General features: G+C 39.4%; 1 pseudogene; it reads right to left on the reverse strand.

The window, feature by feature from the left end:
- Window positions 1-15,427: 15,427 nt before the first annotated feature.
- LOC109434395 (prefoldin subunit 4 pseudogene) lies at window positions 15,428-16,258 on the reverse strand (annotated as a pseudogene).
- Window positions 16,259-26,400: the final 10,142 nt, after the last annotated feature.

Here is a 26,400-nt window from a genome sequence, read left to right on the forward strand (position 1 = left end):
TGAAGGAAATAGTAAAGATCAGAGCAGAAATAAATGAAATAAAGTCAAAAAATTACAAAAGATCAATGAAACCAAAAGCTGTTTCTTTGAAAAGATAAACAAAATCGATAAACCTTTAACCAGACTCATCAAAAAAAAAAAAAAGAGGACTCAAATAAATAAACTTAGAAATGAAATAGGATAAGTGACAATTGACACCATAGAAACACAAAGGATTATAAGAAAATACTATGCCAACAAATTGGACAATCTGGAAGAAATGAATAAATTCCTAGAAACATACAATCTTCCAAGACTAAATCAAGAAGAAACAGAGAATGTGAACAGACAAATAACTACTAACAAAATCAAATCAGTAATTTAAAAAACTCCCAACCAACAAAAGCCCTGGGCCAGATAGCTTCACAGGTGAATTACACCAATCATCAACGAAAAATTAACAACTGTTCATCTTAAGCTTTTTCAGTAATTGAAGAGGAGGGATAGTGCCGAAACTCATTTTACGAGGGCAGCATTATCCTGATTCCAAAACCAGACAAAGACACTATATAAAAATGAAATTATAGGTCAATATCCTTGATAAACATAGATGCAAAAATCCTCAACAAAATATTAGCAAACCCAATTCAGCAATACATTAAAAAGATCATACACCATGATAGAGTGGGATTTATTGCTGGGATGTGAGGTTGATTCAATATCTGCAAATCAATTAACATGATACACCACGTAAACAAAATAAAGGATAAAAATTATATGATTATGTCAGTAGATGCAGAAAAAGCATTTGACAAAATCCATTATCCATTTATGATAAAAAAAAAAAACAACTCTCAGCAAAGTGGGAATAGAGGGAAAATACATATACATAATAAAAAAAAAACATAATAAAGGCCAAACCCACAGCTAATATCATACTGAATGGGGAAAAGCTAGAAGTTTTCTTTATAATCAGGAATAAGACAAGGATGCCCCCTTTCACCACTTATATCCAACCCAACATAGTATTGGAAGTCCTAGCCACAGCGATGAGACAAGAAAAAGAAATAAAAGGCATCCAAATTGGAAAGGAAAAAGTAAAATTGTCATTATTTGTAGATGACATGATACTGTATATAAAGAACCCTAAAGATTCCACTGAAAAACTACTTGAATTAATATATGAATTCAGTAAAGTAACAGGATACAAAATTAAAATCCAGAAATTGGTTGCATTTTTATACACCAATAATGACCTATCAGAAAAAGAAATTAAGAAAACAATCCTGTGTATAACTGCATCAAAAAATAAATAAAATGGAACACCTAGGAATAAATTTAAACAAGGAGGTCAGAGACCTGTCCATGGAAAATTATAAGACATTGAAGAAAGAAATTGAAGAAGATAAAAATAAATGGAAGCATATATTGTGCTCATGGACAAGAAGACCTAACAACATTAAAATATCCATACTACCCAAAGCAATGTACAGATTCAATGCAATCCCCATCAAAATACCAATGACATTTTGCAAAGAACTAGAACAAATAATCCTAAAATGTATATGGAACCACAAAAGATTGCAAATAGCCACAGCAATCTTGATAGAGAAGAACAAAGTGGGAGGTATCATATTACCTAATATCAAACTATACTACAAGGTTATAGTAATCAAAATGGCATTGTCAGTCCTGGCAAAAAAAGACACATAGATGGAAAAAATAGAGAGCCCAGAAATAAACCCACACCCAAATGGTCAATTAATCTATGACAAAGGAGGCAAGAATATACAATAGGGTAAAGACAGTCTATTCCATAAATGGTGCTGGGAAAACTAGAAAGATGCACGCAGAAAATAAAACTAAACCTCCTTCTTACAACATATACAAGCATAAACTCAGAATGGATTAAAAACTTAAATGTAACACCTGAAATCATAAAAATCCTAGAAGAAAACATAGGCAGTAAACTCACTGTCTGACATTACTCTCAGTAATGTGTTTGTTAATCTATTTGCTCTGGTAAGAGAAACAAAAGAAAAAATACACAAATGGGACTGCATCAAACTAAAAAGTGTTTGTACAGCAAAGGAAACCATCAACAAAACAAAAAGATAACCTGATTAGGAGAAGATATTCACTAATGATACATCAGATGGGGGTTAATAGCCAAAATTTATAAGTAACTCATAAAATTCAACATTAAAAAACCAAAAATCTAATAAAAAAATGGAGAGAAGACTGGAATAGACATTTCTGCAAAGAGGACATACAGATAGATGGCCAATAGACATATGAAAAGACGCTCAATGTCACTAATCATCAGAGAAATGCAAATTAAAACCACAATGAGGTACCTGCCCGGTGGCTCAGGCGGTTGGAGTTCCGTGCTCCTAACACTGAAGGCTGCCGATTCAATTCCCACATGAATCAGTGGGCTCTGAGCCACAAAGTTGCCGGTTCGATTCCTAGACTTCCTCGGGAGATGGTGGGCTGCGCCCCCTGCAAATAAAATTGAACACGGCACCTTGAGCTGAGCTGCTACTGAGCTCCCGATGGCTCAGTCTGTTGGAGTGCGACCTCTCAACCACAGGTTGCTGGTTCATCTCCCACAGGGGATGGTGGGCTCCGCCCCCTGCAACTAACAACGGCAACTGGACCTGGAGCTGAGCTGCGCCCTCCACAATTAAGACTGAAAGGACACCAACTTGAAGCTGAATGGCACCCTCCACAACTAAGATTGAAAGAACAATAACTTGACTTGGAAAAAGTCCTGGAAATACACACTGTTCCCCAATAAAGTCCTGTTCCCTTTCCCCCAATAAAATCTTTTAAAAAAACACACACAATGAGATATCACTTCATATCATCAATAAATCAATAAACAAGTGTTGGCCATCATCAATAAACCAATAGAAAAGTGTTGGTGAGGATGTGAAGAAAAGGGAAACCTCATACACTGTTGGTGGGATTGCAAATTGGTGTAGCCACTATGGAAAACAGTTTGGAAGTTCCTCAAAAAATTAAAAGTAGAACTACCTTATGACTCAGCAATTCCACTTCTGGGTATTTATCTGAAGAAATCCAAAACACTAAGTCAAAAAGATATATGCACCCCTATGTTCATTGTGGCATTATTTACAACACCCAAGACATTGAAGCAACGCAAGTGCTCATCAGTAGACAATTGAATAAAAAAGAAGTGGTACATTTATACAATAGAATATTACTTGACCATAAAAATAATGAAATCTTACCATTTGCAACAACATGGATATATCTAGAGGGTATTACGCTAAGTAAAATAAGTCAGAGAAAAGTACCATATGATTTCACTTATATGTAGAATCTAAAGAACAAAATAACCAAAAGAAACAAACAGACTCATAGATACAGAGAACAAACTGATGGTTAGCAGATGGAGGGGCCTGGGTGAAAAAGGGGCAGGGAGTAAAAAGCACAAATTGGTAGTTACAAAATAGGGATTATAGGGAATATAGTCAATAACATGCTAGTAACTATGTAAGGTGCCAGGTGGGTACCAGACTAGTCAGGGGGATCACTTCTTAAATTACATAAATGTCTAATTACTGTGCTGTATACCTGAATTTAATATAAAATAATATGGAATGTCAATTGTAGTTTTTTAAAAAGTCTATAAGATTATAAGCCCAAAAGAAAAATGGGCCAAGGACTTTTAAAAAAAAATCATAGAAGAAATATGCATGGCTCTCAAACACATAAAAAGGTGCTCATTCCCATTTATAACAAACTGTAAACTATATAATTACAATTTTGATAAACTGTTTGGTAGAGGATGTGCAGAAATAGGTACCCTATGCATTGGTAGTAGGAATAAAAACTGGTACTATGTCTTGAGAGCAAGCTATCAAAACTTTAAATGTGCATATCCTTTGATCCAGTGAACCCACTTCTACAAAATTATCTTATACATAAGCTCACATGTGTGTACAAAAATGTATGTGCAAGAAATATCCTACAGCATTATTTGGAGAGTAAAAAGTCCAAAAGAACCTAAATGCCTGTCAAAAGAGGGAATGAATATTAAACATGGTTATTATGTAAACTGGAAAAAAATCACAGAAAATGATACTATAGGTTGTTTTCAGACATATATATGTACCTGTGTCTGAAAAGATATAACCAATTCACGACAGTGCTCACTTCTGGGGTAGGAGGAGGGGAGTAGGATTGGGTGTAAAGCTCACTTCTTTCCTGTGAGAAAAAATAAACAAAATAGCTATGACTAAACTGTTCTTATCAGCTCTGGATGGTAGGAACCTGGCATATTACACTCTTACTTTTCTGTATTTTTCCAAAAAGCACGATACAGATCAATGGTATAAGATTACATCTTTTGTGTAAAAAGGCACCCATGTGCTTGTTTACATGTGAACTGTCTCTGGAAAGAGAGACAAGGTGAAGGGCTGACTGCTGGAAAGGGAGCAAGGAAGAGGGGTCAGGGGTGGGAGGGAGATGTATTTTCACTGTACCTTCTTACTCTGTATGTATTTAACCATTTGAATGTACTATTTAAAAATAAGAATTATAAAGAGCAAAAAACAGAAAGCATATATTAAGAGCCTGCTGCGCTTAGAGAGGAAGATAAACACTGGCCATGGCCTGCCCTCAAGCTCAGGAGTACCTCCCTTTCCTAGGAGAAGAAAGGGCTTCTATTTTTTTTTTTGTTTGTTTGTTTGTTTTCTGAATCATTGCCTGAGGTGGGTAAGGGGAGGAGGTTACAGAGAGAAAGAGATATCTGCTGTTCTCCATCCTGGCAGTGGGGGCCAAGATGAGAACTGGGAGCAGCTAATGACACACCAATTATGTCATGAACGAGGCAGGAAAAGAACACTGAAAAGATCCACTGTGATGAAGATAAGCATATTTTACGGTGGTGAGAAGGAAGCCCAGGGCCAGGCGAACTTTCAGCTAGTTATCCTGTTTTCTTTTTTTTTTCTCCCCTTCTTCCGCCGCCCCCCACCCCCCACTCCAGTTCAAGCCGTTATTTCTCAGTCTAGTTGTATAGGACACAGCTCCCTGGCCCATGCTGGTATGATGAGCCTTGTGCTCCCTGCCCCCACCGCTGAGGAAGTTGGTCTCCAGTCGTAGGTCAGCCACTCACAGCAGCTCATGGCAGCTCTTGCCAGCTGCCAGCCGCTCACGGCAGACCATGTGGGAATCGAACCAGTGACATTGGTGTTAGGAGCACGGCGCTCCAACCACCTGCGCCACCAGGCCAGCCCTAGTTATCCTGTTTTCAGTGTCACAGTTCACAGCAAGAAAACAAAAACAAACAGGTCAGTCAATGGAAAACAGACTATAAAAATCTAACAAGCATGGATGAACTTTGAAGACATGATGCTAAGTGAAATAAGCCAGACCCCAAAGGACAGATACTGTGTGACTCCACTTCTGTGAGGTCCCTAGAACAGTCAAATTCAGAAACACAGAAAGTAGAGTGGGGTTGCCAGGGGTGGGGTAGGGATGGGGAATGGGGAGTCAGTGTTTAATGGAGACAGAGTTTCAGTTCAGGAAGATGAGAAAGTTCTGGAGATGGTGGTGGTGCTGGTGGCACAGCAGTGTGAATGCGCTTCATGCTACTAAACCATACACTTAAAAATGGCTAAAATGGTAGATCTTATGTATATTTAAATAATTTTTTTTTTAAAGTTACCCATCCACTGACTGACAATCTTGACAAGCCTAAAACCTTTAACTGGACATTTAAAGGTACAATGCTTAACCAGTCTTACTGCCTCGTGATGTTTCACCAAACCCTCTTTTATTTTTTCCTATAAATTTTCTGCCAAGAATGTGAAACATAACTTTGACATTCATATATATACATATACACACGTTACTAACACTACATAACACAATATGACAACATGCATACATACATACATACATATGAGGTATGACAATTAAGTTCGCGAATTTGTTGGCAACGATGTTGCTAACATTTTTTTATATCAGAGGGATTATTCATTATGAATTTGTACAAACTGGACAAACATTTAACCAAGTTTACTATTTGGAAGTACTGAAAAGGCTGCGTGAAAGTTAGACTACGTGAACGTTTCGCCAACAATTCATGGTTCTTGTATCACGGCAATGCACCAGCTCACACGGCACTGTCTGTGAGGGAGGTTTTAGCCAGTAAATAACTGTATTGGAACACCCTCCCTACTCACCTGATCTGGCCCCCAATGACTTCTTTCTTTACCCGAAGATAAAGGAAATATTGAAAGGAAGACATTTTGATGACATTCGGGACATCAAGGGTAATACGATGACAGCTCTGATGGCCATTCCAGAAAAAGAGTTCCAAAATTGCTTTGAAGGGTGGACCAGGCGCTGGCATCGGTGCATAGCTTCCCAAGGAGAGTACTTCAAAGGTGACCATAGGGATATTCAACAATGAGGTATGTAGCACTTTTTCTAGGATGTGTTCATAAACTTAATTGTCAGATATTGTATATACATATGTGTATATTATATATATATATGTATATATATATATATATATATATGAAACTGAAGACAACAAACAACTCTTAGGAGAGGAAGGCAGTGAGTCTAACTCAGGTTTCCTTTACACAAGGTGGAAACATCCAGCAAACCCCTTTCTGTTTTCTGTGATGGCCTCCAGGAGAAAAGCTGCAACTGGGAGAATGCCCTCCCTCCACACTTCCTATGCAGAGCTACACCCCTTGCTAACATTCAGGTGGATGGCATTTCACTGCTTTGACCTTTTCACCAGTATCCTAACTAAATTTCTTTTCAAAGACAGTGTCAAGATATGTGTGAGCAGTGTTTGTCTCAAGCCCTGGGCTTTAGGAAGAGTCCTGTTCTTCAGACTTTGAATAGAACTAGGGCAGATGGAGTCTGGTATCTGGAAGAGATATTGGTGTAGCTTTACGCCTGCTGAACACTGGTTTTGTAACTTTCTACATTGATGGCCCAATCCCTACTTGGCCCAGGCTGATCAGCCCACTTAATTCTGCACTCACTTTTGAATTAGCAGTCTGAGTGCGAGACAAGGTGTCCTGTGGCATGTCACCCTACCTGCCTCCACCAATGAGAGGACCCCTCCTGTGTGCCCAGTGGAGGATTGGCCTCTGGACCTTAAGCCACCCACTCAGCGCACCACAGAATCAGCACCCAACCTAAGGTCATGGAAATGTCACTGCCGCCAGACTCAGAGGAGGAGAAATGGAAACACCCGATATTGACTGGGTAACCTCGATAAAATATTCCTAATCTGGTTTGATCCTTGTCTAAAAGAGCTTTTACTTCACTTGTAGTTTATTTGGCTGGCAAATAGGAACTGTGACTTAGGAGGAGGGTTGGGGAGAAGTAGACTTTTATAACAAATGGGACAATTTGAATCCTTTACACAGTATTTTCTGTTTGTATCACCTTCAAATAAGCTCTAACAAATTGCCAGAAACATCACAACCTTTTGCTTTCACAGACCAAAAAACACCTCAGCACATCTTATTTTTTCCTCATGTTAACAGAAAAAACAGGGCTCACTCTTGAGTCCTACATATCTCCAAAACACAGGCCGCAAGAGATATTTTGCTTCTTCCATACTCGGATCTGACTCTTTCTGGAAGAACTTGGAGAGGCAAGTGCTAATATCACATCCCTTCTCAGGGCTGAGAATTTGAGGGTGGAAGGGAATCAGCTCCTGAAGGAGGGAGAATAAACCAAGTCAGGAAGGGGACCCATGGGCCCTTTACAATTTTCCCTGCAGACCTAGCCTGGAAGCCAGAAGTTTTTTACCTTGGAGTAACCTTCTTATCACCTTCTCTTTACTCGCTCTTGATTTGAATAGTACCTGCCTTTCTTTTCTTATTGCGTGCAATTCTCCACACTGCCCCTGGGCAGAAACCCTCTCCCGCTATTCATTCTCCTCTATTTTTATCCTCCCTTCTTTCACCTTAATGGTACAGGTCTTCCAAAACACTGGTCATTGGAGGAAATACCAATGATTTGTTCATTCATTCACCATATATTTACAGAGCACATAACTTAAAAATCACTACATGTTTAGACTTCATTCTGTTAATTTAAGAGATTGTATCATTTACTTCTCATTTGAAAAGACTTTACTCATTACGTTTTTCATTTCAACTAAGTTACCTTTTTTTTTTTCAGTATGAAGTTGTTGGCATGCTATCAGATGATGTCTTGTACAGTGTTCTCTGAGTCATGAGTCTACAGAGGGCCACACACCTGATGCCAGGTGAAAGGTCGGCCACGTGGCCTCTTTGTAATCTCTCCTCTGTAAGTGCAAAGATCACTTTACCCCGAGTTTCTCAACCAGCACCAGTATCTTAATCTTGAAGTTGGAGCAGCATAGCTTTTCCTTGAGATTCAGATGCACTTTCTCACCTTTTAAAAAACTACATTTTAGCTTTACCAATACAGCTAAATAGACAAGTATGTATCTCCTCCCATTACTTCTAGCTCCTAAAGCTGGATGTTCCTAGAGCCCCGCATCTCCCCCAGGCCCATCCCAGGTCCACAATAGGGAGAAGTACACAGAAGCTTCAGTTTAAGTCCATTGCTTTGTGGACAATAAAAGAGGGTCTATGGAAAGTGACCTTCCAGGATGATCTGGCCATAATTCCTAACTGGGCGGGTCATTGTGGGTAGTTATGCCCCAGGCATGTAACTTCTTTGGTAAAAGGCTTATCTTTTTGCTTTAAGCAAGTCCTGTCCATTGTGTCTCTTCATCCAGGTTAATGCCTCTAAAACGCCTCTTTTCAGACCCCTCCTTGTAAAGGGTGACCACCCTCTAGGGAGAACAGAATCTGGTTAACTACCCTGTAATTTGATTCCCACCTTGCTTTCTCCCACCTTTGTGTTACCCTCCTTAACCTTGTCCCCTTAATTCCAAATGCATAAAAGAAGCTGCAAACTGTCATTTCTTGGAAGCATTTTTTTCAGTCTGTTGAGATCTTGCTTCCAAGTGTATCTTCTGCTTGACTCAAACTCATAAAAATTCTCTGCAGGTTTGTATGTTTCTTACATCTGACAGCTGCCACTCTGGTACCTGAGGGCCTGCCGTTCCCTCCCTAGTTCTCTCCTTTTGATGCCATAGGATTGGGTCTTCACTTGGTTTCCCTGTCTAGGTTTCTAGTTTCCTCTTGAGATTAGAGACTGTAGTGCTTGTCTGCCCAGTATTGGTTCTTTAAGGCACCCCTCACTGGTTTTATATGATCCTGGTGAGGCTATCAAGGCTGAGCCCATCTCCCTCTTAACCTCAAGGTAATAAAGTGTGGTTGTATGATGCAGGCTGCATGGTCAGAGGACTTGGTCTTCCCTGGATGTGGTTGCTGGTTCAGGGATAGGCATAGAACCCATGCCAGACCAATCAGGGCCCTTCTTAGACGTTTTTTAAAAACTAAAGTTACCTGGAAAGATGATCTCTGTCTATTAGGGCTGCTAAACTTGGAGAAAGTGAGACAAGGACAGCTAACAGCCATCTTTCTTGGCAACAGAGCTTACGTGCCAGGTAAAGCCAAGCAGAAACAAGCAAACTTCAGACATAGTGTGGTGGATTGGATTACTGCTTCCAACTTTTCACTGTCTCCCTGAAATATCTATCTATCTATCTATCTATCTATCTATCTATCTATCTATCTATCTATCTATCTATCATCTATTATCTGTCTAATATCTTGCCATGTGAGGCAGTGCCTCCCCTGAGAGAATAAATGGAATTTACATCCCAGCCCATGGACTTTGGACATGGCCATATGACTTGTTTTGACCAGTAAATTGTGATGGAAATGACCAGTGTGCCCACTCTAAGCTGAATCTTAAGAGTTTCCACCAACCATTATGGACCTGTTGCCCACTGCCACAAAAAGACTAGGCCCCAGGTAGCTGTTCATCCTTCTGGTGTGGTCCCAGGCTGAAGACACAGAGCAGATCTGTAGCCAACTTGTAGCCTGGAGTCCAGCTGAGCCCATCTAAGCCTAGTCAATATTAGCTTAATCATAGCCAATCTGTGAGCATGAAATAAATGGTTGTTGTTGTAGGCCATTGAGATTTTTTTTTTGGGGGAGGAGGGGAATATTGGGGAACAGTGTGTTTTTCCAGGATGTCAAGTCGTTGATTTTCAACATAGTTTTAGGGGGCGCAGCTCAGCTCCAAGTCAAATTGTTGTTTTCAATCTAGTTATGGAGGGTGTAGCTCAGCTCCAGGTCAAGTCGTTTTCAATCTATTTGTGGAAGGCACAGCTCACAGTGGCCCATGTGGGAATTGAACCAGCAACCTTGCTGTTATGAGCACTGCGCTCTAACCACTGAGCCAACCAGCTGCCCACTGGAAGCTCAGCTCCAAGCTCAAGCCATTGTTTTCAACCTAGTTGTGGAGGGTGCAGCTCACTGGCCCATGTGGGAATTGAACCAGTGACCTTGGTGTTATGAGCACTGCACCGCCACTGAGATTTTGAGATTACTTGTTACATAGCATTGAGATTTTGGGACTATTTGTTACAGAGCATACCTGATGAACATAGATGGCAAGTGAAAAAGAGTTCTGAATATATCATTTAAACCTCTGGATCCCATTGCATCTAAAGTCAATGCTACCCAATTATGGAGCTGAACTTCCAGTATTAGAAAACAAACAAGTCCTGACCAATACAAAAACCTTTATTAAGCTCCTAGGATTAGTAGTATTACTTTGACTAGTCATTACAAAATCCCTCTCCCAGAATGTTGGCTCTGTATCCCAGCTGGGATCCTAACATAGTCAGATCTCAGCAATTACACTGTTGCCACAGCCTTACCTTTAATTTCACCCAACAACTAACACTCTTAACCCAGTTGTATCCAGCTGCCATTAATCATTTGTCCCTTGTCCTCAGGGCTGACATCTGCCCTAACTATAGCTGCACTTGACATAACCCCTGGATGCTGCACTTTATACACAAAAGTCTTTAATTTTGATGAAATCCAGCTTTTCTCTTTTTCTTTGGTTTTATATATCATATCCAAGAAAATGTTGCCTAATCTAAGAACATGAAGACCTGTGTATTTTTCTAAAATTTTTATAGTTTTTAGTGCTTATATTTAGGACTTTGATCTATTTTGAGTTAACTTTTGTATATGGTGTTAGGTAGAGGTCTAACTTCATTATTTTTCGTATGAATATTTGTTGTCCCACAATCATTTGTTGAAAAGACTCTTCTTTCTCCCTTGACTGGTCTTGGCACCCTTGTCAGAAATCAATTGACTTTAAGCATATGGGCTTATTTCTGGACTCTCCATTCTATTCCATTGATAGATATGTCTATTCTTATGCCGGTATCACATTGTCTTGATGACTGTAGCTTTGAAGCAAGTTTTTAAATCAATTGTGAGCCCTTCAACACTGTTCTGTTTCAAGATTGTTTTGGTTAGTCCATGTTCCTTGCTTTTTCATGTGAGTGTTAGGATCGATTTTCTATTTCTGCAATAAAGGTAATTAGAATTCATAAATCTAATTCCTATCAAACTTCTCCATGAGGACTTGTCTAACTTGGTAACTGTTGTATCTCCAACACCCAGCACAAGGCCTGACCCAGAGTAGGCTCTCAATATCTAGTTGATGAATGCAAAAATTGTAGTTTAAAAAATAGCAATAGAATGTACCCAAGCCAAAAAGAAAATATTATGTATGCCTCAAATGCCGCCTGTGTGTCACTCTCTGATCAAACTTCCTTGTCATATTTTTTGCTTTTTTTTTTAAACCAATGCCTATCTGTGCCTAAACAATACATTGATAAATTTTGTCTATTTTTCAACTTTTGCATAAGTGAAATGACATGGTTGTATTCTTCTGTGACTTTCAAAGCACATTGTGTTTGGAGCTTCATCATGCAAATACATATAGCTATTGTTTATTCATTAATTGTCACTGCTTATTCTATTATGTAAATATATAGCACCGTATCTATCCATTTGGGTTGTTCCATAATGAACGATGATTCTATAACGAACCATGATGCTATTAGATGTTCCTCTATGTCTCCTAGTACCATGTTTCCCCGAAAATAAGACCTAACTGGAAAATAAGCCCTAGCATGATTTTTCAGGATGACATCCCCTGAACATAAGCTCTAATATGTCTTTTGGAGCAAAAATTAATATAAAACCCGGTCTTATTTTCAGGGAAACACAGTACATATATGCAGGAGTTTCTATACCTAGCAGTGAAATTTCTGGGTTATAGGATATTTGCATATTCAACTATACTTGGTAATCCAAACTGTTCTCCAAAGTGGTTATACAAATTTACACTCACATCTGAGTAGGTGAGGATTCTTACCAATGTCTTTTGCATTTTATTCCTTCCTTTTAGGTTCAGTTTCCTTCTTCCTGAAGTATACATTTCAGTTGTCTTTATAGAGGAAATCTGTGACTGTTAAGTTGTCCTGGTCTTTATCTTATTGAAAATGTCTTTATTTTGCCTATACTCTTGAACGAGGATTTATCTGAACATAGAATTCTGGATTGACAGTGTTTTTTGTTTTTTTCTCATCACTTTTAAAATATTATTCCATCATCTTTGGGCCTTTATTGTTTCTTCTGATTGTAAGTTCTTTGTCTTTTGTCTCCAGTAGATTTTAAGATCTTTGTCTGTGGTTCTTGCAGTTTCACCATAATATTTCTAGGTGTGGATTTCTTTTTGTTTATTGTACTTGGAACTCATTTTGATTCCTGAATCTGAGGATTCACATTGTTCCTCAATTCTGAGAAACTATCAGTGATTATCTCTTTGAATATTGACTCTCCTCCATTCTCTCCCTTTTCCTTTAATTATTATTGGAGTTGTAGCGAACATATCATCCTCTTTGTCTCAAAATCTCTATTTTTTTTCTCTGTTATTTTGTGATGCCTTCTGGGTAAATTCATCCAATCCATTGGTTTTTCTTCAACTATATCTATTCTGCTGTTAAACTTATTCACTAAGTTTTTACTTATAATTTTCAGAAGTCTTATTATTTTGCATTTCTACTTGTTCTTGTTTCATTGACTCTTGTTCTTTCTTATGTTTTTTCTTTTAGATATTTTATAATTTTAAAATACTTATTTTTATACCCTCAAATTCCAAGGCAAATGAAACTTTAACTCGCATTTACTACAGTGGTTTTCATTCCTTCTGTGTTTCTGGTACCTGGAAATGTATCTTTTTTCTTGGGTATTCAGCTTTGCATTTAAAAAAAAAAGCATGTTGAATTTATTCAGCAGTTCCAGGTGTTTGTTACAGGAGAGTTTTGAGGTCATCTGGTCTGCCAACTTGCCAAATTTGAAGTCTATTAATTAACTGTGTGTTTTAATTAAATTTTTTTTTTTTTTAAGATTTTATTGGGGAAGGGGAACAGGACTTTATTGGGGAACAGTGTGCACTTCCAGGACTTTTTTTTTTTTCCAAGTCAAGTTGTTGTCCTTTCAATCTTAGTTGTGGAGGGCGCAGCTCAGCTCCAGGTCCAGTTGCCTGTTGCTAATTGCAGGGGGCACAGCCCACCATCCCTTGCGGGAGTCGAGGAATCGAACTGGCAACCCACGTTGTGGTTGAGAGCCCGCGCTCCAACCAACAGAGCCATCCGGGAGGCAGCTCAGCTCAAGGTGCCGTGTTCAATCTTAGTTGCAGGGGGCGGAGCCCACCATCACTTGCAGGACTCGAGGAATTGAACTGGCATCCTTGTGGTTGAGAGCCCACTGGCCCATGTGGGAATCGAACCGGCAGCCTTCGGAGTTAGGAGCATGGAGTTCTAACCACCTGAGCCACCGGGTAGGCCCTAATTTAAAAATTTTAATTGTGGTAAAATATACATGCTGTAAAATTTATTAATTAACTGGGGTTTTTTTAGGGGATAAATGTACTCTTTATTTAAGAAAAAAAGCCTGTTTTTAAATACACAACTGTTTCATTTCTACATCATTATCAATATAAACCCCAATTAATTACAAAGCACTAAGATAAAGTCTAGAACAGAATTAAAAACAACAACACTAAGTATTTGTTTTTGCTATTGATACATCTCTTGGTTTTTAAAAGGTTCTTCTGTTGTTCTGTTCTATGTTTGTATGAAGCTCAACAAGTCTCAACATTTGCCAGTTCTTTTCCCAAGATCTATAATATTGATATGCATGTAAGAGATATGTGAAATATATGTGATTAGAGATAATATAATGCATATATTTAAATAAAATATATACTTATTTCTCAGTATATGACAAAGCTTTAGCTGTAAAATGAGTAAAATAGGCAGATGTAGGATTAGGTCTTTCTACAGTCCTTTCACCATCTCTAATGAGCAACTAAAATAGACATTTATAAAACATGACACAAATGTTAAATTTTCATAAAAATTGCAACAGATATTCTAAATGATAATATAGAAACATAAAAGATTGCTTAACTGATCTTAACAACATGACATGAAACCCCTACGCTTGATATAATTGTTATGCAAAATACATAGATGAATACTATCTTCTTTGAAAAATATAAAATAAACAAGCAAGACATGTGAAAATAGGCAAGTTTCCATAAATAAATGACATTTTTAAAAAAGATTTTATTGAGGAAGGGGAACAGGACTTTATTGGGGGAACAGTGTGCATTTCCAGGACTTTTTATTGGGGAACAGTAGTGTGTTTTTCCCAGGACTCATCAGCTCCATCCAAGTCAAGTTGTTGTCCTTTCAATCTTAGTTGTGGAGGGCACAGCTCAGCTCCAGGTCCAGTTGCCATTGTTAGTTGCAGGGGGCACAGTCCACCGTCCCTTGTGGGAGTTGAACAGACAACCTTGCGGTTGAGAGGACGCACTCCAACCAACTGAGCCATCGGGAGCTCAGTGGCAGCTCGTTGACCCCTCTCCAGGTGCAGAGGGTGGTGCTCACTGGCCCATGTGGGAATCGAACCAGCAGCCCTGTTGCCCAGAGCTCAGACTCTAACCAACTGAGCCACCCATCCACCCCTGAAATGTTTTTTTAAACATTAATTTAAAAAAATTTTTTAAATTGGAGAATATTGGGGAACATGTCCATCAGCTCCAAGTTACTGTTCTTCAATCTAGTTGTGGAGGGCGCAGCTCAGCTCCAAATCCAATCGCCATTTTCAATCTTTAGTTGCAGGGGGTGCAGTCCACCACCCCCTGCGGGAATTGAACTAATTGAACTAATTGAACCGGCAACCTTGTGGTTGAGAACTCCCACTCTAACCAACTGAGCCATCCGGCTGCCCCTCCAGAAGCTCAGCAGCAGCTCGTTGTCTTCAATCTAGTTGTGGAGGGTGCAGCTCACTGGCCCATGTGGGAATCAAACTGGCAGCCCTGTTGTTCAGAGCTCGCATTCTAACCAACTGAGCCACCCAGCAGCACCATGAAACCAAAACAGAAAGTTTTGCTTTCCATATCATTTGAAGAAGGGAAATTATCATTTAAACAATATTCAAGTTTATTAAACAAATTTTAAAAAGTATTGTAAAATGTTTAACTTTCATCAGCTTCAAGGTTTATGTTGCTCCCAAATTTTGCATATAACTGAGCTTTCAAATCTGCTAACACCCACTGAATTGATTCCACTCTAAATTCTAGGGCATCAATTTCTTCTTGCAAATTTGTCTTTGCTTATCCTAATATTTCTTGTGTTTCTTCTTGAGAATGGCTAATGAAAACATCAACAATTTGATTAGGTATCTTTAAGCGGTTGTCATCCGCAAGCATGATATCCTCACCAGCATCTTCTAAATATTAGAGTTTTTTTTTTTTTCTTAACATCTATTTCTTCCTTCAGCTCTGTGATTCTACTTGTATTCCGTACAAATTTGTTTATCTTTTGTTGATCTTCGAAAGTAACATTGACATCTTCTGCAGCCGCTTTCTTCATGGTGGCTGCCATTTGGGGACTCTATTAATTAACTTTTAATAGGATGGGTAAAACTGCAAAGAGAATGCCCTTTTTTAGTTGCAGTATTAGGAAGGACTTCTTAATAGGCTGATAGGAAGCAAAGATTTTCCAAGGGAATGAAAGAGAAGCAGAGCATGGAGGGCACAGTCTCAGAATGGTAAATAGTTGGTTTGGCTGGATCACAGTATATGGTACATGGAATAATGTGAGCAAATTTCTGAAATAGTAAATTAGACACAGACTGTGAAGGGTCTTGGCTTTCAGCTTAAGGGAATTTGGACCTTTGAAGGTTTTCGAACTTAATTCATTTTGAAGGTTAGTCTTGGCAGCAGTATACAGAGTGCTTTGGAGGGTGGTGAGATTGATGGCAGGGAGACCAATTAGGAACTTGTTGCAGTAGCTCAAAAAGAAGGTACAAAGGTGCATAACAGGCATAAAGTCTGACAAAAGCTCAGAGCTGTTGAAATGACCAAAGCATAATTGTAGTTATTAACCAAATTGGGGCCAAGAGACGATGCCAGAATAGACATATGACAGCATTCTCTAGAGCTAAGTAGCTTCCCAATGGAGTAGCATTATAAACTTTTAAAAATGCTATTTATAAAAGGCTTGTTAATTAGTCTCTTGAGCTAGCTGGAGCTCTTTGGTGATTGAACCCAGGCTTGAAAAGCATGCATCAGTGTGGTTTGATACATGGTTTTAAAACAGGGAAAAAGAGAGTAAAATAGAGAGATCCATAGCTCTACAGAATTGAAACAACTGTTCTTAGTATCAGAAGAAATGGTTTTAAGTGGTCTCCTGTTGTTTACATCTTTTGTTACCAAGATCTTCTATAATCATTGCTCTGGACTTTCGACCTCCACATTTCTTAGCAGGCCAATTTAATCACCTATTCCTACTAGGCCAGAGAGCCAACTGGCATGGTGGCGGCCCAAAATGTCCTGGTTTGCGCTTGTTCTCACACTACTCTGGTATGTGCTAAGGTTATTTTCATGTTTTCTGTGTGTGAGTCTCCTTTTGCCAAATTGTTGTAGATTATGTTATAACTTGTTCCTTAATTGGCTACATTTAAGTGAACACCAGCTATTTAGAGATGTCATATTTAGTATTTAATTGATGAGCGAACAGACAAAAAGCAGTGGGACTATGAAGCTAAGAGGTTTATTGCAGAAGAACTTGAATAAGCTGATTCTGAGAACGGGTGATGAAGATGCAGGTGTGGAGAGAGCGAGTTGTTAGGGAAGAAAGAACCTGGAAAGTAAAGCCCAATATTGCAGTTTCCCCACCAAATTTGCAACATTTATGTAGATTTGGCTTTCAACCTTTATATATTCCTTTATGTGCTTCTCTAATTGCTAGTTTTGCTCATTATGTGACAACTGGCTTTTTACATATTTCACATTTTTGGTGTGTTTGTTCCACACTGACTTTTAAATTCATACCCTCGATGCCTAGCATAGTTCTTATTACACGTTAAATATTCAATAAATCTTGTTAAATAAATGAATGATTGAATGCTGCTAAAAAGAAGCTCGGGGCAGCGGGATGGCTCAGTTGGTTAGAGCGCAAGCTCTTAACAAAGGTTGCTGGTTCAGTTCCCCCATGGGATGGTGGGCTGCGCCCCCCGCAACTAAGATTGAAAATAGAGACTGGACTTGGAGCTGAGCTGCACCCTCCACAACTAGATTCAAGGACAACTACTTGGAGTTGATGGGCCCTGGAGAAACACACTGTTTCCCAATATTCCCCAATAAAAATTAAAAAGAAAAAAAGAGGCTGAATGATATTTTGAAATCACATTTAGACACTACTAAAAGGCAGTAAGATACCTTGGCCTTCCTTTTCTCCCTTTCCTTCTCTCTATGAATATTTATTGCGCCCCCGGTACAAGCACCATGCTGTATGCTGGAAGTTACAGTGATTTACTCTTTCACCGTGAAGTAATTTGGCAGTTGATGAAAAGCTGTAAAGTCTGTTATTTAAAAATAACCAGTTTTTGGATTTGATGACATGGTACAAGTGTAAGGCTTACAGTTTTATTATTGCTCTGGGTTTACACTTCAATGAGCCATTGGATTTCAAACAAATCTGTTGTCTTTGGTAGTGGTGGCTATTTTACAATTTTAAGCAACTGGCACCTGGAGTAAGCACCCTTTACCTGGGATTGAGTTGTAAAGGTAAATGTATGGCCTTAGAGGAGCAGGGGCATTTCTCGGGCAACTTGTAAATATGTGGTGTATGTATTTATTTTTCTGAGGGTTATAGATTCGCAAAGGAATCTAAAACCCAAGAAATGTTAATAGCAATTCTGTTTGCTTTGGTACATATTCTAGTGGTTAAGTGCTTGGGTAATATAGTCCCTCTGCTTGAATCCTGGCTCTGCTATTTAATAGCTATGTGACTCTAAACAAGTCACTTAACCTCTCTATGACTCAGGGTCCTCATCTGTAAAACGGAGATAACAATAGTACTATGTCACGGGTTGTGGGAAGGATTTCACGAATCCTCAGCACAACATATTACGCACACACACACGTGTATAAAACCCTCACTACAACTCCACGACATAGTACTATTGTGTGTGTGTATATATATACATATATATATATATATATATATATATATATATATATATATATATATATGTATATACATACACATATAAAACTGAGAAAATGCTCAGCCCATAGTATTCTCTCTATATTAGCAATTATTATAATTATTACATAGATGTGGTATTGACGATAATCATGGTAAAAATCATGATGACTCATACCTCCCTGAAGCCAGTAAAGAGTGAATGGAAAAGAACATCACAAGAAATGCTGAATAACCAGCTGACTCTTCCAGGTGCAGCTCACACAGCCTTCCCTCCTCGTTCAGGTTTAAGGCCAGCCAGACTCTCAAACCTGGGTAATCTGACTGGACTGCTGAGCTGAGTGTATTCAAGCTAAACTATAGTGGCAAAAGCAATTTGCTTTTTAGATTTAACTAAAATGTACACTGATTCTATTTTTAGCCTAGTGTTGTTTTTTAATCCCGTGGAATATGCGTTGCTGATGCTCTACCAGTGATAAACATGGATGGGGAAATGTGCACTTTTGATTAACTATCCTAAAGCTTCTCTCTTCCAGTTCTTCCACAAAACATGTGACAATCTGAGAAATATGTTCTTTAAGTCCCTATCTCCACCCACTGACCTCCACTGCTATAAGGGTTAGTCAGATTAAGTTAGATTAGAATTTGTTCCAAAGGTCTTTAACTTTTTCTAGCTTTGAATGACCAAAGTTTTCTTTAGATAATTGAATTTCAGGGTTATTTACCTTTGTTGGGTCAATTTTGCCTCCTCAAATAACTGAGAGTGATTTTATTCCCCCATGTCTTATTATTTTTTTTAAAGATTTTATTGGGGAAAGGGAACAGGATTTTATTGGGGAACAGTGTGTATTTCCAGGACTTTATTTGGGAATAGTGTGTTTTTCCCAGCACCCATCACCTCCAAGTCAAGTTGTTGTCCTTCCAATCTAGTTGCAGGGGGCGCAGCCCACCATCCCTTGCAGAAGTCCAACTGGCAACCTGGTGGTTGAAAGCTCACACTCTAACCAACTGAGCCATCCGGCCGCCTGAGAGCTCAGCGGTAGCTCGTTGTCTTCACTCTAGTTGCAGAGGGCACAGCTCACTGGCCCATGTGGGAATCGAACCCAGCAACCCTGTTGCTCAGAGCTCGTGCTCTAACCAACTGAGCCATCCGGCTGCCCCCACCCCCGCCCCATGTATTATTTTTAAGGTCTCTCCTTTTTTTTCTTCCTACTTTTTTCTTTTTCCCTTTCTTGCACAAATAGTTGCCAAATCCTGCAATGACCACCCCCAGGAACCTTCCTACAAAAATGGCGGCTTCACTGCCTGGGCTCTGCCTGTGGAAACTAATCTACTCGGGAAACCCCTGACAAAAGAGTGCCAAGGAGAAATTGTGTAAAGTGATTTTATTCACCTGCAGGCTGTCTAGCAGACATAAAATCCTATAGATCTATAATTATTGCCTGAATCTTTTCAGGAGTAGAAGACTGAAGCTTAAGGCATAACCTATATTGCAGTGTTTTCCAATATGTGGCCCATGGCACAGGACCAGCCACATAATTTGTAAGACTCAGTGTAAAAGGAAAATGAGGGGCCTCTTGTTCAAAGTTACTAAGCATTTCAGGACAGCAATAACAGTGTAAAACCAAGTTCAGCATCCTTTTGAGGACAGAGCCCTGTGCAACTGCCCAGGCCGCATGGCTGGTGTAGAGCCCAGGGCATCAGACTCTCTGGAATCCATCCAACTGGTACACTGATTTCTGAGGCCTCCCAGAGATTAATGAATTGGAATCTCTGGGCATAGTGTTTGGGAATCAACATTCTTAACAAGCTTTCCAGATGCTGATTTTGTTCACAAAAGATTGAAAACCTCTGACCTATTTTCTCCATTTGCTTGGGAAGAAGAAAAAGCAATTCTGTTTTTCACGTGTTTGGCCTGCTTGTTTGGACAGCTACCTGAGGCAGCTGAGAGCACCTTCCTCGCACCACTTTCAACATTTATTTTTGCTCTCTTACATTCTTTCTTCTTCTTTCCCCCTTTTCTCTTCTATTCTGTGCTTGTTTGGGGCCTGCCAGTGGCAGCCCAGGCATGCCTAACCTTGGTTGATGACATCCAAGGCATAGGAATTACTAAACAAAGAGCAAGTTTGAGAGGAGACACTAAGACTTTCGATGGTCTGGGCACTTCTTCTGTAGGAATGATGTTTTTTGGTCAGATTCCCCTTTTCTTAATTTAAAATACGCTTTTACTTCTAATCCAACAGAAAAAAGATAAAAAATTAGAGAAACAAAGCTATGGGAACAATGCCAATCCCACATCCCACCCTCAGTGACTACTTGGTCACATTCATTGGATCTGTCTGGTTTCCTCCTAAGTAAAGGCCTGCCAGTTCTTGGAACTTACTTCTGCAAATTGTCACTTGACCGAATTGTAACACTAAGGGCTCGGGAATTCAGCCTGGGTAACTTGAAGAAATAGTTCTTATCAAATTACCCTGAGTAAGCACCTGGTTGTAAATTCTGAGTTTAGCTGTATGTCATCAAGATATTTCAAGGTCAATAACCCTCTTTATATTATAGATTTTAAAGTTGAGCACAGCAGATGCTTTTTTCTTTTTTTTTTTTTTGGCTCACAGTTTTCTGTGTGAGTTATTGCTTAAGCAGTCACTAAACAGAACAGATGTTATCTTGAATTTTTCCTTACTGAAAAGCTGACAGCTATTTAATTAACAGGTGTTTTAAATTACTCATGAAACCACTTTTTTCTTTATTGATTTTTCACCTCAATTTCCTGTTTGTTTGTTTGTTTGTTTGCTTGTTTTTGGCCCAGTATTTGTAGCTCCCTAAAGCAAAGCTTTATTACTCTATATTTTTAAAATAATGAAAAGTTTTGTGTTTCTGTTTCCATTCTCCTAGCAAAATAAGAGACTAAATGGAAATAACCCTTTATAATTTTGAAACATAACCCTGGAATTCTTGAATTTTTTTCTTTCTGCTTGCTTTTCATTTTGGCAAAGGATTTATATGCAAAGAACTCTTACAGATCAATAATAATAAGGGAAACAACTCAATTTTTAAAAATTGATTTGAACAGATTCAGAGAAAAGAATGGCCAATGAGCCTATGAAAAAACTTCAACATCATTTGTCAGCAGGGAAAGGCAAATTAGAACTATAATCAGATAATACTAATATAGTCACTCGAGCAGTTAAAATAAAAAAATCAGACCAAACCAAGTGTTGGTGAGGATGTGGAACAAATGGAAATGTCAACCATTACTGGTGAGAGTGGGAAATGGTACATGTTGGGAAACAATTTGTTGGTTTCTCATAAGGTTAAACATAAACTTATCATATGACCCAGCTGTTTCACTCCTAGGTATTTACCTTAAAGAAATGAAAACATATGTCCTCTCAAAGGTTTGTACATGAATGTTCATAGCAGCTTTATTTATAACAGTCAAGAACTGGAAATTACCCAAACATTCATCAATGGGTGAACGGGTACACAAATTGTGATACATCCAGGTTACTTAGCAATAGAAACAAACTACTGATATATTCAATAACCTGAACGAATCTCAAACATATTATGCTGAGTGAAAGAAACCAGACATGAAAGAGTACTTATTGCACGATTCCAGTGATTTGAAATTCTAACAAAGGCAAAACTAATCTGTAATGACAGAGAGAAGGTCAGTGGTTGCCTGGGACAGGACTAGGAGAGGGCTATGGACTCCAAAGGGGCAGGAGGGAATTGGGGATAGCTGGGAACGTTCTGTATTTTGAATGAAGTGGTGCTTCCATGGGTGTGTACATTTGTCAAAACTCATTTGAATGGATGGTTCCTGAAGTCCTCTGCTGTCATGGACACATCGAATGTACAGCTACACACAGAGCAATAACCTCTGAAGAAATCCAGGTACTATCTACACATGGGGTGAGTGAGAAAACACCCACATCAAAATGAGTAGGGAAGGCTGAGACACACTCTCGCCGTAAGCCGCACCCCAGCACAGTGCCATAAGTCCTGGATGTTGTATAGAAATCCTAGCTTCTCCCACAATTAGCACCCCAATTTTTAAGATTCCAAGCTGAGGGATGGGCCCCCAAAACCCCTAGCTCTGAAAGCCACTGAGGCTTTTGCAGCCACAATAAAAAAAGCAATTGTGTCTTCAGATAATTTTATGTTTGTGTGAACGTCTTAGCGTGCACTTACACAAACCTAGATGGTACAGCCCATTACACACTGTGGGGGAAGAAGAACCTTTCCTCTATTCTCAAGGTTCTTTCGGCTGGTCTAGTAATCAAATAGACATGAGACAGATTAACAAGAGAAAATAACTAAAGTCAATTACATACATATGTATGGGAGTGATACAGGACAGTTAGCATGTCCCTAGGTAGACAGGGAGGTCCCTGGTGGAATAAACAAAGAAAGCCATATCCTAAAGCTTCAGGTTTTGAAATCACTCCTTCGCTCCAGGACATAATGTAACAAGACCTTGAGGTTAATCATAAAATTCCTTTTGGCCTGACAAACGGAGCAGATCTGATAGATAAAGAGTGGGTTACTTTGCTAATTCCTTTAGGATGATGGGCAAGCAGACCACACCTGGTAGACGAATTTCATTAGAAGGCGCCAGTTCCCTTCTTCAAACAAGTTCCCTTCTCCAAACAGCTCCCCTTCCCCAAGCAGGCAAGGGAAGGTATAAAAGTAAGAGCTTTTGCCTCAGTCAGGGGGCACTCCCCATTCGGGACCCCCTCCCGCTCGGGAGCTGCAACCTCTTCTCCTGCCTCTAATAAACTATCCTCTTTTTAAAACTTTTTGCCTCTGCCTGGTCCGTGTTTCCATTCTTTGGTCTCACAAGATCCAGAGCCCGCACTCAAAAGATCCTGGCCCGCACTCAGAAACTGCTAGCAGATCCAACATCAACTACATCAGGAGCCCCACATACATAAAAGAGTCAGAAACCCCACATATGAGAGGTTCAAAGACAGAAAGAGGAAATCAGGTACATATAACATTCTAAGCTAAGGATCACCTGGGGGCTTTAGAAGGAAGGAAGGTCATTGCAAGACGTAAGAAGAGCAGATATTCAGTGGTTAAAAGTTTGCCAAGCCCAGGGGTGTCCAAACTGCGGCCCACGGGCCAACTGCGGCCCGCAATCCATTTTTAATTGGCCCGCAGCAAATTCCAAAAATATATTTAGTTTACTTAAATAAACCAGGTGAGGCAATACGTACTTCACCTCGAGTGAGTGGCCAAGCTGTTTGTGTATTTTACCGCATATGGCCGTTGGTAAAAAACGTTGAAAAAAGTTTGGACACCCCTGGCCTAGCCCTATAGATAGGTCAAAAAAGGCTGTCTGGGGGCGGGCCCGGTGGCTCAGGGGGTTAGAGGTTAGAGCTCCATGCTCCTAACTCCGAAGGCTGCCGGTTCAATTCCCACATGGGCCAGTGGGCTCTCAACTACAAGGTTGCCAGTTCAACTCCTCGAGTCCCGCAAGGGACAACTAAGATTGAACACAGCACCTTGAGCTGAGCTGCCGCTGAGCTGCCGCTGAGCTCCCGGATGGCTCAGTTGGTTGGAGCACGGGCTCTCAACCACAAGGTTGCCGGTTTGACTCCCTGAACGGCACCCTCCACAACTAGGATTGAAAGGACAACAACTTGACTTGGAAAAAAGGCCTGGAAGTACACACTGTTCCCCAATAAAGTCCTGTTCCCCTTCCCCAATAAAAAAATCTAAAAATAAATAAATAAATAAATAAATAAATAAAACCACTAAAAAAAGGCTGTCTGTAATAATCTCTTATTATGGGCAAGGGCACTAATTCAAATTCTTCCAGGTAGTTAAGGGGGAGGGGATGACATTTCTCTTGAGCCTGTAGGATCTTTATTGCCTTTAGCTCAAAACAATCACACACCGAAAATGTACATTTGGGTGACTTGTTCTGAGCCACTCCAACACCTAGGCCATATGGCATAGTCTATTGCTCTTTAGGGGAGGGATAATAATTTTCCTTCTACCTTTCCGGGTTCTTGGCTGAGACACCCCTGTGATAAAGACAGATTAAAGGAGAAAAACAAAAATTTAATAACATGTATACCTCCCATATGCATGGGAGAGAACCAGGAAAACTCAGTAACTCACCAAAATGGCTGAAGCCACCACCATTTAAATACCATCTTTAGCTGAAGACAAAATAAGATATTGGGGATGAGAGGAGTCAGTTATGGGAGGTTATCAGGAAAAAGACAGTAAACAAGGTAAGGTTATGCAGATCCAAGTCTTTTTCTTTGATATGCATTTCTAGAGAGTAGATCATCTCCCTATTCCTGGTGCAGCCAGGGAAGTGAGACACCTTTACAAATGTAATTTTTTTTCACAAAGGGTAATTTCTACTTGGGTTTTTAGAGCTTCTTCCATGTCTGCTATTTCTTAAAATTAACCAGCCTAAAAGAATCCTTAAACCAAAAAGACATATTGTGAGGGAAATTCTGTTCCCCTAGAAACCTGTGCAGCAAGTTACTGTACTGAATACTGTAGCAAGTGTAACACAATGGTAAGTATTTGTGTAGTGCATTGTGCTACAATGTTAAGAGGTTATAACTTCACTAGGTGATAGGAATTTTTAAGTTCTGTTATAATCTTATGGGACCACCAAGGTGTATGCAGTCCTTCATTGACTAAAACATTGCAACAACTAGAAAATGGGGTTAGCCAGAGAGCTGTGAAGAACCAAGTGGCCCTCTTGGGTTTACCATAGCCCCGATATTTATTTAATTTATAACCATTCTTTACCCATACACTATACCATTGAAGTGTGTTTTTTTTAATCACTTATTTTATGATGCTTTCCTGCAATTTAAAATGAAAATAAATCATTTAAGGTTTTCCACGGGCCCTTGTGGAGCACTCCAAAGTTATTCCTACATATATCGAGATTGTAATCCTCAGTACTTCAGTTTCTAAATGAAAACTAAGAAGTAATTAGCATTCTTTATCTTGGCAGATTTATGAAGATATATTATAACCTCTAGAAACATATTTCATAGACATGAAAGACAATTATTAACATGGACTTATTTTTGTAAACCAGGGTAAAATATAAATAGTATATTTACGTCAATTACTTGAAAGACATGTCTGTTCTACTTAAACCAACCAACTTAAACTAGTTTTTATTTACTAAGGATTAATCTTAGATCACATGAACTTAGAAAGCATTTCAATTAATTTCTATATTTCTGAGAATTTTAGAATATCCAATCCTTATAAAGTCTCCCTTTAATTTTAATAATGCCATCTGGAGGTGGAAAATTATCTCACATTTACAAGATACATATATAGGCACACACAGACAGATATAAAGAGTTGTATCAATTTTGTTGGGGCTGGCCCTGTGGCTCACGAGGTTGGAGCTCCATGCTTCCTAACACCAAAGGCTACCGGTTCGATTCCCACATGGGCCAGTGGGCTCTCAACCACAAGGTTGCCTGTTGGACTCCTCAACTCCTGCAAGGGATGGTGGGCTCTGCCCCCTGCAACTAAGATTGAACACGGCACCTTGAGCTGAGCTGCCACTGAGCTCTGGGATGGTTCAGTTGGTTGGAGCACGTCCTCTCAACCACAAAGCTGCTGGTTCGACTTCCTGCAAGGGATGGTGGACTGCGCCCCCTGCAACTAACAACAGCAACTGGACCTGGAGCTGAGCTGCACCTTCCACAACTAAGATTGAAAGGACAACTTGACTTGGAAGAAAAAGTCCTGGAAGTACACACTGTTCCCCAATAAAGTCCTGTTCCTCTTCCCTAATAAAAATCTAAAAAAAAAAAAAAAAAAAAAAAATTGTTTTGTAGGAAACTCACTAGTTTATATAAGAAGTGTTGGAT

Source organism: Rhinolophus sinicus, chromosome 1 (genome assembly GCF_057876585.1).
Source record: "Rhinolophus sinicus isolate RSI-liver-muscle chromosome 1, RSI-T2T, whole genome shotgun sequence".
Lineage (NCBI taxonomy): Eukaryota > Metazoa > Chordata > Mammalia > Chiroptera > Rhinolophidae > Rhinolophus > Rhinolophus sinicus.